The sequence below is a fragment of the Xiphophorus hellerii genome, chromosome 9 (genome assembly GCF_003331165.1).
Source record: "Xiphophorus hellerii strain 12219 chromosome 9, Xiphophorus_hellerii-4.1, whole genome shotgun sequence".
Classification (NCBI taxonomy): domain Eukaryota; kingdom Metazoa; phylum Chordata; class Actinopteri; order Cyprinodontiformes; family Poeciliidae; genus Xiphophorus; species Xiphophorus hellerii.
Window position 1 is genome coordinate 19,567,575 of NC_045680.1, and position 13,675 is coordinate 19,581,249.

A 13,675-nucleotide genomic window follows, 5' to 3' on the forward strand; every position below is an offset into this window, starting at 1 on the left:
ATTTTGAACGTGCGTTCCAGGAAATGTATTTCCTGGATACAAAGAAACATTAGAAGAATAAAGAAAAAAGAAAAAAAAACAAACAAAGGAGGCAGCAGCTTTTTATTTCACATTTGTATCAGTTTTATTTAAGATTTCAGAATATTATAACAGTAATCTGTGGTTCAAGAAAAATGTATTCATCTCACAATCACAAATATTATACAGCACCCTTTTATAACTATTGCTAATGATGTGGAAGAAATATTAGTTTTTTGCAGTAGCATAATCTCACACTAAAAACAAGAAAGAAAAAGTCAAACTTTAATTTAAGAGAAAATATTTTTCCTAAAAAAGAAATGAACAAATTGTTTTCCTTTTACAAAATCCAAAGCACCAATATTCTTCAGACAATCCTCACTAAATAGACCTAACTTAAGCATTGTTTCTAAAAATCCAAATATTTTTTCATCGTTTTGATCTGAGTAATTTTATGCCAGTCTTGAAAATGGGAGAGAGAAGAGAATGTGCCAAGTAAGGCAGGAATTAACTACATTAAAATAACCAGCTGGGTTAACATGCCACGACTGGAGTCAGGGGAATAATGGAAAATGTTAAAAGAACTGAAACAGTGACAAAGAAGGCTGAAGGAGGGCCGAAGTCGATCTTGTAACCGTGAGGATACTGGTAAAAGAGGTGAAATAAAATCTCTAAACCTCAATGAAAATAGCAGCATTCTTTTTTGGGTGCAATCGTGCTGCTGCTGCTGCTGCAAAAAAATTGTTTTCAGGCTTTTTAATTATCTCTATCAGCCTTTGAAAGTGCAGGGTGCTGTATCTGAAAATGCTGTTTTTAGGGGGAAAAAAATAGAAATGCAAGTTTTATTTTTTTAGCAAAGTCTTATTGCACGATTTTAAACATGGCAGACTGCAAGTCACAGACAAATCTGCAGAATAAAAGATGATAAAAAAAACAACACAGCATCAGAAAAAATTCAACGTTTAAACTCACCTTTCGAAGCGGCTCCTTTATACCTGATGTCTTAAGGAAAAGACGCGGATTATCTGCCCCGAACGGTGCAGCTAACTTATCATGTAGATGGGAAGCTGGACCAGGCTAACCGTGCAGCTAGCTAAAGGAGGTATGTGTGCTGTCTTGTGTTTTAAGGCCCAATGTTGAGAAAGGGCCCATTGTTAATCCTCATGGTGGTCTTTCACCGACCGCATCTGTAAATACATAAAATATGGAGGGAGAAAAAAAATTGATCAATTGAATAATTCTAGAAACTTTGTAGATCATCTCAACGTTCTTTCCAGACACTGAGAGGACTTCTTACACAAATGCATGAGCAGATTGATGTATTTTTTAAACATGGGACCGCACAATTTCTGAGTATATATATCATAACAGCTCTGCGCATGCGTCTGACAACCTGGAGCGTGTCATCGCCCCAGACACATATAACTGTTAAAGTTAACGGCAGGAGGAGGGGTGTGCTCGTACATTTGTTTGTGCGTCCATCAGCTGTCTTTATCAATGCCGTGTGCGACCCTGGAGCTAGCAGACAGCCAGGGGTTAAAGGTCAAAGCAGAGCCTGTCTGGGCTTCCTGCCTGACCCCAGTGGCTGCGAGCGCTGGCGTGCACTCGTATGCAGAAAACTGGGTGCTTTCGGGGAGGGAGGGCTGGTTCAACCGTCTACCAGACTAATATCACCTTTGGGATTAGGATCCAGACAAAAATAAATTGACCCCAAACCCCTCTCTTCCCACACACACACACACACACACACGCACACGCCCACGCACACGCCAGATTTGCCTGGTCATAAAATCGGACTCGACCGTGCGGCATGACGCAGACAGACATGGCAGAGGTGCTGAGTCTGAGAGGAACATCTAATTATCTTTTAGAGCTGAGTTAGAGGGAGGAGTGGAGGAGAACAAGGAGGTTCAACGGCGCCAATAACATGCAAGCCAACAGCGTAAGACGGTCGTTTTAGCCAGGATAGAGACGAAAAAAACAAATTCTGTAAGGTGGTGATTTCAAAATTGGGATCACTGTATGATTAAGAAGGAAAAAGATGCAACATATGATAAGTTTATATCTCTGTGGTAACCCAAATTTAGATTTTGCAGCTTAAAATAGCCTGAAGCACAACTTCGGTGTAAAACGACATCAGAATGCTTGTAAAAGAGAGAGAGAGAGGGAGAGAGAAAAAAATCCCAAATCAAAGAGATCTCAGCTAAATGAAACAAGGAACAAAAGGTCAAAATCAGAGGCTGCCAAGCCATCGGGAAAACTCGCTAAATAAGCCGGAGTGTTAAGCCTGCTAATCCCCCCGTATTATTGCAACATCTGTGAGGCCTAGAGGGGCTCTGTCAGCGTACGCCGAGACAGATGTAAACAATATCCTGCCTGAAAACGAAGAGGGTTTGTTTAGGTATCGAAAACCGCCAACGGTATGCGAAAAGAAGGTTGAAGTGACGCGGCGAATGTAAAGCAGGTGAACCGGGAGAGACGGGGGAGTGGGAAGAAGCGATGGAAGTGAGCGAGTAACAAAAGCTTGATGCAGAAGAGGTAGTGAGAGTGTTTTTTTTTTGTTTTTTTTTGAGTTGTTGGGATACAGCTTGAAGGTGGTGAAAAAAAAAAACAAAAAAAAAACGGAGGTGACAGCATCCCGGAAAGACGGCACACCTGAGGACCAGGCTGACGAGACGCCAGGGAGACGAGGATAATTTATGCAGAGAGTGTCTGGCATCCCGTGAATAGTCCAGAGAACTGAAAGGGGGGAGCTGCTTGTGGGTGCTAGCAGTGTGAAGGAAGGAAGAGATGGGGGGGGGGAGGGTGCTTTTTTAAACGAGGGGGCTCAAAGGCTGCTCTTTCTGCTCGATTCAGCTGAAGCTGTCCGTCTGACGTCCCATTAAGATTTGGGACAGGACATGTGGAACTAGGCATTGAAGAGGAGCGGGAATGGGAGTGGTGGGGGGGATAGGCACAGAGGTGAACGAGAGGCTCTTACCACCCACTCCAGTCTACTTCTTCATTTTGGCTATACGTATTAGATCCACAGAGCTGTATGTCTGCTAATCTGCATGCTAATTTCCTTTCATCACAAACCAGAACCTCATAAAGGACCAGGGACGGGCTCTGGGCAGACACAAGCTACTCAGCTGAAGTCTGGCTGAATGAGAGGTCATAAGAGCGCTTCAACCGCCTGGCTGGTAAATCAACTCATCACATTATTGTTTTATGTTGTGGGAGCCCAATTCTGTCTTTAATTCTTTATTTAAACCTTAAAATGTACTTTTTATGCAAATGTCTTGACATTGTTGAAGGATTTGCCCTCTTTGATCAAAGAGCCAAAAGAGGCCAACAAAAAGTAGTTCATAATTCTGCAATAAGCAAAAAAAATAAATTATTATGTGGTTTTACTTTTCAAATTGTTTTACAGATAAAAATGGAAAGGTTTGGTGTGCTTTCATTTCTAGCCCCCAACTGAGTCAACACTTATTAAAACTTCTGATTATAGCAGCAAGTCTTCAGAAGAGTGTTTTGAAGAAGTTTGGCAATTCTTCTTTGTAAAACAGCTCAAGAGCTGGCTGGCTGCATAAAAAGCATCTGTTAGCATTTTTTCTCAATTTGATTAAGCTAAAACTTTGACTGGGCCATTGCCAAACTTTAACATGGTTTGACTTACAGCACTCCACAGTAGATTTATGGTCACTATTGTGCTGGAAGGGGAACCTTTTGCCCTTTAGACTTCCATTTTTCTATCGACTCAGGCCCGCTTCCACAGCACGATACTGCCAACACTGAGTTTCACAGCAGGGGATACGTGGCCTACGACAAACTGTAAAAGCCTCTTCTTTTGACTTTTTTTTTCAGCACTGACTCTTCCTGAAACTCCTCCATAAGATGAGTCATTTGGCAATAAAAAAGCTGTGGATTTGATTCCAGACACCCTCCACCATCACTGACCAGTCCCTTGTTTCTATGCTGTGCTTCGTACAAACGGTCTGGACCCTTGTCTATTGAGAATGCTACTGGAGAAATCCAGTTCAATATAAGAAAGCCCAAAGGGAGCACTGAAGGGAAATGAGAACGCAATGGCAAGGGTAATGAATATCATTTGCTTTAGCAAAACCATGTCTCATTTCTTTTACACTCCACAACTATGCACCGTTTTGTGTTGGCCTATCAAATAAAATTCCAATAAAACTCAATTCAAGTTTGTATTTGTGACAAAGTACAAAGAATGAATACCTTTGAGTAGCACTGTACTGAAAAATCTTTTCGTAAGATTCCCTTTTCATGTAAAAGATTTCCTACACAAATATATTAACAGATGGACATAACTGAAGCAAAATTTCAACAGTGTGACTTCAGGACTATGTCAGATAACACAACAAAAAGCTTAGCCATAGGCAGCAGTCTTGACATGTACGAACATCAGCAGAGGCTGGCATCAACCTTTAAAATCATGGAGCAGTTTTGATTTGAAAGTGAGGAGACAGACTGTATGCCTCGTGCATTTGAATCCTGGCCAATTGCCAGGTGAAACCGTGCACGTGCGTGCGTGTTTGCGTGCATGCACGCGTGCGTGTATGCGTGCATGCATGCGTGCGGGTGTGTGGGCCAAGCGAGAAGCGCAGCGACCAGGGTGACGTTTGAGTCCGGTGATGCAGGCGGACAGTTTAATGACAGTCCTCGCCCTGAAACATTCAGACCGGTGAGCACCTGGCCCGCTCTCGGATGTATACGCACCATATGACAAGTGCAACTATACGTGTGATGTACGGTGTGGCGTTTTCTGCAAAAGACGAGCAGAACTGGTGAAAATGAAACAGAAAAAATATCTTAATGCTTACGGCCCTAAGCAAAAAAAAAAAAAAAAGAGTTTCAGGCTTTGCCTTCGACACAGAGGACGACAAACGCTGCGTTAAAAACTGTCCTTTGCTAGCGCTAATTAAAGCAAGTGTTAGAAGCGCCGCGGATGTTGGTCATGTTTCTTTAAAGAGCGGCGTGAAGTAAAGAGCCATTCACTGTGCCGGCAGACACTGGACCCTTTGTGTTTTGTTTTGTGTGTGTGTGTGTGGGTGTGTATGCAGAGTTGTGCCTGGCTGTGGACTTGCATCTTATTCAGCAGCTCAGGTCTGGACTTGAATTTGGTGCCCAAACAAAGACATAGAGCCACCTCATTAAAAAAAAAAAAAAAAAACATGTCATTGGATCAGACCTAGGCTCAATTGTGAGATTTTTTTTCTTCCTTCTTCCACCTACCATAAGCGACCGTGACTGCAGAGGAGTTGAATAAGAGGCCGGGTAGAGGCCCGGCGGTGGAGCGCCACGCCACATCCCTACGGGAGCCTCCCCTTCACAGAGGGGGGGTTGCATTTAATGCTTTGTTAGTGTGTTAACACGGCTTTTTAAAGCACCTCTTTATGGAGTCGGCTAAGCAAACTGCAGAGCCTGGTTTTCTTGGGACAGAAGGAGAACGTGGAAAAACAAAAACAAAAAAAAAAACAGGAGAATGAATAAGGGAGAAGAAACGGTTTGATTTATTATAAAATGCAGTGCCTTGGAAAAGTCTTCATCATTTATCATATTTTGTCATGACACTTTAAGCTGATTTTAAGGTTTTAAGCTTTTTTTTTTTTTTACAAGTAAAATCTGAAAAGTGAAGCACGAATTTATACTAAGTCAGTGTACTTTGTAGAACTACTTTTCTCCATTTCAAGTTTTTGGGGGTAGGTTTCCACCATGTTTTTTTTAATTAAGAGTCTCATCTAGGTTCTCAGATGGATTTAGATCTGGATATCGAGTGAATCAGCCACCTTTTGGCGCCACCTGTGTCTCTTTAGGGGCTTTCAAATTTATAAAAAAAAAAAAATTGAACTGAGCAGAACATCTAAACATAAAAATATTCTTATTTCAAAAGGTCAGTCTTATATTTCTTTTAAATTGTTTTCTTGCAATATTTGCATAAAGCTTTAAGAACAACATGGCACTAATTACTTGGTTTTGGGTTTTTTGATCATTTTCTTTACCGTCAGGTAACAAAGTATGCACTGTCACCCCCTTGTCTTCCATTTTCTTTTATTGCAAAGCGTGGAAATTTTTACTTCTTTGATATAAAGGTTAGGTTTTTAAACATAATGGTTAATTACAACATGTATTCGAGGTTTTCTTCGAGGTTTGCCCTGCATTTCGCTCTACCCGTCTTCCCATCAACGACAACTTGCTTCCCCGTCTCTCCTGAAGCCAAGCATCCCCTCAGCATGATACTGCCACCACCAGTGGGGAAGATGACATATCGGGTGATATACAGTGTTGCATTGCCAGCACCACCATGATGTCTTGCTTGTAGGCCATTTAATCTCATCTGAGCTTTTCCTTCAGCTTCACTGTTATGTTCCGCTCTGTGTTGGTCTTTTACATAAAATAAAAATAAAATATATTGAACTTTACAGAATGAAATAAAACCTAAATGTCTTCAAGTGGCATGGATAGTTTGCCGTGCAAATCGTAATTAAACCAAGTGTGAATATTGCTATTATTCGACCAAAATAACTCGGCAAATGCGGATCTCGGGCAGAGGAGAGTGAACTTGAGTGCTGCTGAGTGCAGCACAACCCGGTCACTGACAAACTGCTCCTTGTCCCTGTGTCCTCTGACACAGTCAGCACACATGTTTACCCAGAGGACCACAGTCATCCTGCAGGTGAAACAATAGCTTTGGTGCGAGCATAAGCATGTGTTTTTGTGCGTGCGTGGGTGTGTGTGTGGGTGTGCCAAACACGGCCCTGCTTGAGAAACCTGTGCTGGAGACTTAGTCAGTCTCCCAGGGCTTCTGAGATGACAGTGAAACGAATGGCAATGAACTTGAGACAAGTTCACAACGTTAGAGAGGAGGCAGAGCAGAGCAGCACAGCTTCCTTGTGTGCATAATGTGTGTGTGAGTGTAATAAGGATGCACTCAGAGAACATCGCAGTATGTGCGGAGTGTCGAGCTGCGGCTTGGAGCACCCACTCAGATGAAAATGTGCATGCATGTCTCCCCTAGTCTCCCCTCCCTCTCCCCTCTGGCCATGCATCCGCAGCAAGGACCCCACTCTCGCCGTTCCAATGCTGTCCGCTGAGTGCCTGATGAAAAAACAAAAACGACAACAGGGGTCCACACGGCTAAAGGCGAGAAAATGCACATTTGTTAAACAATGGATTTAATAGGGGTTTCTCAGACACATTAGTAGGGGTTCACCTCGCTGTATGCGTCACCGGACGTGCTGCTATTTTGGCTATCTGTAATCAAAGGGGGGGGGGGGAGGAATGTGCCTACAGCTGCCACATCCACACAGGCATGATGGTTTTCAGAGGGCAGATAATGCATCTGAATACATTTACATAGCGATGGTGGCAGGTTGACAGAAGTGCTGCTGAGAAAGCTTTGAGCTCATCACTGTCCTCAAAAAAGTAAAGGAACGGTTGTAAGGAGGGTGCGCTGGAGGGGACGGCTGCTCAGAGTGGAGAAACCGTCACTTTTTCTTCAGAAGAATCAGAGACGGTGCGCCTTATCTACTCCGTAGGAGGCTCAGTCACAATGGGCCTTCCTTATGGTAAAAATAGAAATAAAGTATATAAACTGCAAACACATTCATAGTAAAAAAAAACAAATAAAAACAACAACAACAAAAAAAAACAATGATTCCTGAAGCAGAATGTTGTGGCACGATGGTAAAAGCAAAAAAAACACAAAAAACCCCCAACTATCTTTATGCACAGAATCTTATGGTATGTATATTTACGTATACAGGAACAGTAAAAACCTTTTCTCTGTAGATTGTAAATGTGATTTTAACAAGTATGAAAGTATTTCACATATGAGAATTTTAAAATTTATAGATGTTAGTAAAAGATCAATAGATTTTATAATAAACATAAATTAGAAAACAGGGCAATAGTATTTGTTGACATTATGAAACAGTTTCCTGGGTAACTGTAAAACACAATTCTGATTCTTAACGCACAGACCAGTAATACAATACGTTACAACAATAGACTCCTACTTTAGTGTACTTCACTGGGAAGTGAAGTAGAAGGAAGATAGTTTTATGTTTTCTTTCTAATAAAAATCTAAAATACTGTTGCTAACCTATCAATAGGCCTCCTGTTATTTTACTATACTTTACTTATTCAGTGCCTTGCAAAACCGTTGAACATTTTGAAATTTTACCGTGTTATAACTATATACTTTGATATATTTTTATTAGGATTTTTACGACTTTACTGAAAAAACGTAGCCTATATTTGCAACACCGAAGGAAAACGAATCATGCTTTCTTTTTAAAAGTTTTGTTGGCTCTAGTGGTCTTTATTTGAAAGTAGTTTGACAGGAAACAGGGTAATCAGAGAGGGGGAAGACATGCGGCAAACGTCGCCAGGCCGGGAATCGAACCTACGACCACCGCTACAAGGACTAAGGCCTCAACGTGGTTCATGCTTTGCCCCTGCGCCACCACAGCACCCCCGAATCATGCTTTCTAAAATGTTTTACAAACTAAAAACGTGAAAAGTGTGGCGTGTTTTATATTCAGCCCCCCTGAATATAGTCTTTGTTGAACTTGAAGATACAAATTGAATTGCCGTATGTTTCCACCAACTTTTCACACCTACAGACTTCAATTTTCGCCCCTTCTTCTTTCAAAATACCAGTTTGTTCAGTCACATCAGGTGGAGAGCATCAATTTTCTATTCTTGCCAGATTTCAATCAGATTTCAATCTGGGCATTGCTTAGTCATCAATAAGCTCTGGTCTCTGATTTCATTGTAGCTCTGGCTGCAAGTTTAGGGAAGGTGTTTCTCCTGTCCTCATCCAAAGCGTTTAAAAGGCTTTCTTCCAGGATTGCCTCATATTTAACTCTTTCCAGTGAAGAACTGCTGTCTTGAACGCCGAAGAAAAACATCCTCAGAAAAACATGCTGCCAACAAAATGTCCACATCCAGGGCAATGTGTAGTTTTAGTTTTTCACGGCACATAACATTTTGGACGCAGGCTTAAAAGATCAATTTTAATCTAATCTCACCAGAACAGCTCCTTTCACATATTATCCGTCTCCTGTATTATTAGTGAAAAACTACAAATGCTAATTTTAATGGTTTTCTTTCAACAGCAGCTGTCCTTTTGGTACCCTTCCATAAATGCCAGATAAAACAGTCTAAATACAAAAGAATATCACTATAAAAAAATAAAAAAATTGCATTCAGTACTCACATAAAAAAACCCAAAAAACATTTAAAAAGATTTTAATCAAATGTAAACCTGAGCACAGCCCTGGGTGCAGAGCAGGTTTTTCTTATGGAGAAAGTCACTTTAATTTTGAAAAGCAAAACAGGAAGGTAGCAGAAGGAGCGCTGCGATAAACCTCTTGCAGATATAGTCAGCTAACGAAACCATCCTGTCAGATCATTGCCTGAGGAGAGCAGGAGGGGGAAGGAGAGACGGCAAGAAGGGGAAGAGAGCAAAACAGGGGTGAAAAGGGTCAGCAGGGAGGAAGGCTAAACCCCAGAAGCAAGCAAAAGATTGTGTGTGTAGTGCATTTATATTTTAGCATGTGTGTGTGTGAGGGTGTGGGTGTGCATGTGTGTCAACCCCAGCTGGGCAGACATTTACTTGACATGCTGATAGGGATTTAAGCAGTGGGTGGGTGGTGTATCTGACCAAGGTGAGTGAATGAGCAGAGAAGGGGAGCCTGTGGGGATCGGAGGATGATAGGAGGAGGGGGCGGCGGTGGCGGCAGTGGAGGAAGCAGGAGGGTTAGGGATTTTTTCTTTTTTTTTAAAATTTGGACCAGAGGGGCTCACAAAACTGCTGTTACTAAGCTTGATTTCAGAGCGAGTTGAGACGATTAGAAGACGGGGGCAGAAACGTGCGGGGAAACGAGGACGAGGGAGGTGGGTTTTTGTAGAGGGGAAACCCTCCAGGCTGTCCAGGAGAAGGGGGACTGGTCTATTGAGGTGGTGAGGGAAAGAGGGTCCTTCTTTCAGACTCTCTAATGAAGCATAAGTCCATGGTGGAGAATGAAAGCAGGCAACTGCTGCGCGTGTTAGCTTGGTGCCTGAGCTCCTCTACATTTCTCTCCTCTGTTTTCCTTCCTCACTTTTCCACAACCCGTCGTTCTCCTCTCCTCCCCTTGAGCGCGGCGTCCCTCCTCTTAAAGGGCTGTTGATTCTCAAACGCAATGTGCGTAGTGAGTCTCAACTCTCAGGCTCAGCCGCTGAATGATTTGATGGAAGAAGAACCAACTAGATTTCACCTAAAAGGAGTCACCGAGTGATTTTATTAAGACTATGTGATACATGTGCTGGAGAAACAACAAAGCCCATCAGTCTTCTGAATGGTAAATTCAGATCACTGATCACTGTTTTTTTGTCCTTGACATGGACAAAACAAAACAGACCGGTCATTGAATTGAAGAGAACCTGAGCACAAAACCCTCAGCACCAACAACTATGAAGCAAAGAAAATAGATATTTGAATCGCCCTAATCAGAATTCTGCAGCAGATTTCCAATCTGTGGGTTTTATAAAACTTTCACCTGGAACTCTCTCTAACAACGCTAATACAGGAGCATATAAAAACAGTTTGAAACACCTTTTACTACCCCCACGCTATAATGGGGAAGTCAATATTTGTAGTAGGAGCAGGGTTGCAATATCACACAATGTGTATAGGGAAGAAAAGTCACTCTAGAAGAGGGTTTGCAATTATTTCCAAAGACAAAATGATTACCTGAGTTACTAGTTAGCATTGTTCCCTGTACAAAGTGAAACATAGCATAAAATCGAACAATTTCAAAAGATTGATGACATTTGAAAAGCTGAGATTGGAAGGATAAGACGAAGCATCTTTGTGTAATAGCCTTCCTGGTGTCGCACAGCTTAAGCCATAGATATGTCTCAACATGTCATAGAAAATAATTTCCTTTCAATGAGTTGCATTTCTCTGTTTCCTCTAGGTTTATTTTGAAACACCTCATTGTTACGAAATAAACCTAATTTTAAGTCTTTTCTTTCTTACTGACAATAACTCTCTTCTGCACTGAAGAGAGTTATTGTCAATGTGACTTGGTAACTCATGGCATAGTGCATTTACACACTAGGTTAAGCAAAAACAAACAGTTTTTGTAGCTTCCAGTGATCACCAGTCAAGGCCAATAAAAGATCCGTAAGATTATCAACCTCCAGTGATCTGATGTGGTCAAAGAACACCAACGGGATTGTGAAATTCACCCAGGAGGAACTGAACCCCCCGAGGAAACTGAAACAATCACTTGCAACGAGCCTCACAACCTTCTGCAAGGTTGTGGTTGACAGTATGTTGACGCAATGCATTTAAATGTGGTGTTCCTTGTGCGACATGGCAGACAAGAGGGCACTGTGGAGGAAAGTGTGGGGCAATGAGAAGGTCACTGGAGTATCTCTACCCTCTTCCCATGACATGTTTTAGAGTCGCAGAAGGAGTTCTGAAGTGCTGCCGTCAGGCGAGCAAAACACCAAAATGAGAAGCAGAACTGTCAAAGTGCAAAAAACAGTCTCGCCCTCTAACTGTTAAAATGTTCAACTACACATTTGCAATCATGTCTTGTATCGGTTTCATTTATCTCTGGTTTCTCTTTTCTAACTGTTTGATTATTTTTTCTCGCTACTATGTTTTAAATCCCAGAGAATCCCTGTCTTATTTTGATGTCTGCAAATTAGCATGCAATGAAATGCCAATAAATTGATTTGGACAATTTCTTTTTTTTTTTCAAATCAAAGATCCAGTCAAAGCATTCAAAAGTGATGCATGTAATGAAAGAGCTACATGTCTGACGGAGGCGTGCACAGTCGATGAACCCTGAGCCGACATGTTAAATTACAGAAGGCAGCAGACTGAGACAGACAAGAGGGGCTGTCAAAGCGTCTGACTTGGTTTGACCGTGTTCGGTTCGGGGGGGTGGGAGGTGTTTGACCGTGGGCTCAACTGGGCTGAGGGGACTGATATCTGGGACAATTTGGCTCTGGGCCGAATGGAGACTGGCCAAAGGGCTGACTGAAGGGGTTCGGATTCCCCTTTTTGCCTCCCCACTCTGCTCATCCCCGGAGCTAGGCAATATGAAGCAGCTTATAAAATAAGCAAACACAGAGGCAGCCAAACAGCGAGAGGCAGACTAACACTGCACGCTGCTCTACGCCACGATGATGACCCCTTTACCCCCTCTCCCTCTAACCTTGACCCTTGAGGTCCTTCTTAACCTATTTCTGAATGGAAGTCGGTGCAGCTGGGGTGTCTAGCCGCAAACTAATCACAACCCCCTCCCTCGTCGTGGAGCTTGTTCCCACGCCTCCTCTGACCGAAGCGCTGCCTCTCCATTTGAATTGTCAGGCTTAATATTTATGTGGCTGCCTGTCTCCGAAAAAAAGTAAAATAAAAAACAACACCATAGTGAGCGGTTTAAAATAAAATAACAATTTTCCTTTTCGATTAAATTTGGGAGGCTTTTTTTTTGCTTTTTTGCTTATTCTAACACTGCAATGTTCCTTTCTGGTTTGTGCCTCAGCTTCCATCTGCCAGTCTCTCTCCATGGCCCCAATAATCTATTCAGCCTGAGCACACAAGCGCGCCGTATAATGTACATGCAACAATGTGAGCGTGAAGGCTCATACACGTCATTCGGCAGGGGGTTCAAACCCCACCACCTTCACATTTTCATTACGCCCAAGTCCTGGGCCCGTGTAGCACAGCAGCGTGGCCTTTTGCTTGGCGAGCAGGCAGTTTAATCACACATACGGCACTACTCCATTTTCATTTCCTTTTCATACAGCCTCCATTCCACTCCAGCTTCATAATTCTCCCCCCTCGGAGCTGTCTAGCCCATCTGAGTGTTTGCAGCCTGTTGAAATGACATAATCAGTGACTTGGATAAATGCCTGACTGTTTTTCCCTGAGTCTATAATCAGACTTGGGGGCTCGGCGTTGGAGTTACGAGAAAAGCACGGCAGCCAACACTTGATTCAGGAATTACTTCCTAAGATGGGTAGTTTCACCTAAAGAACGTGCTCAAGCACCAGTGAAATGAAATGGGTTTGGTCTACTATGCATCATGTTGGTGCTAACCCCTATTATATACTGTGTATATATATATATATATATATATATATATATATATATATATATATATATATATATATATATATATATATATACGTAAATGACATTATCCAAAAATAAAGCTTAACATCATGGAATAGAGTCACAAATGTAAATAGGCTGGTGAATGATATCGGATAATTTTTTGCTGAATAAAAAAATATGAATTTTATCTATTTTCAAAGCAAGCAAAAGCAAACACCGGTACCTAATCTGTAGCAGACTGTGCTAGCAGCAACCCTCTTCAGTGTAAAAGTTGCCACACTTAAAAGAACAGTCATAGATGACTATTTTGGTTAAAGGAATGTGGTTTACAGATTAATGCAAAGCAACCCTCATCCATACCATCCCTACACAAAACCACAATAAGCAGTAGATGTGTGCATATTGATAAGGGAAATAATATGGTCACAGCCCTTAAAGGCAATAAAAAATGTCATTATAGAATAACAGGCTACTATCTACTTTCTAAAGATATACTTGAGAGCATAAAACATGACATGGTCATAT

General features: G+C 41.9%; 1 long non-coding RNA gene across 1 annotated transcript; it reads left to right on the forward strand.

Moving 5' to 3' along the window:
* Positions 1-1,211: 1,211 nt before the first annotated feature.
* Positions 1,212-4,873, forward strand: LOC116725983 (uncharacterized). The gene is made up of 2 exons (XR_004340517.1): positions 1,212-3,200; positions 3,865-4,873. It is a non-coding gene; the product is annotated as an uncharacterized LOC116725983 (long non-coding RNA).
* Positions 4,874-13,675: the final 8,802 nt, after the last annotated feature.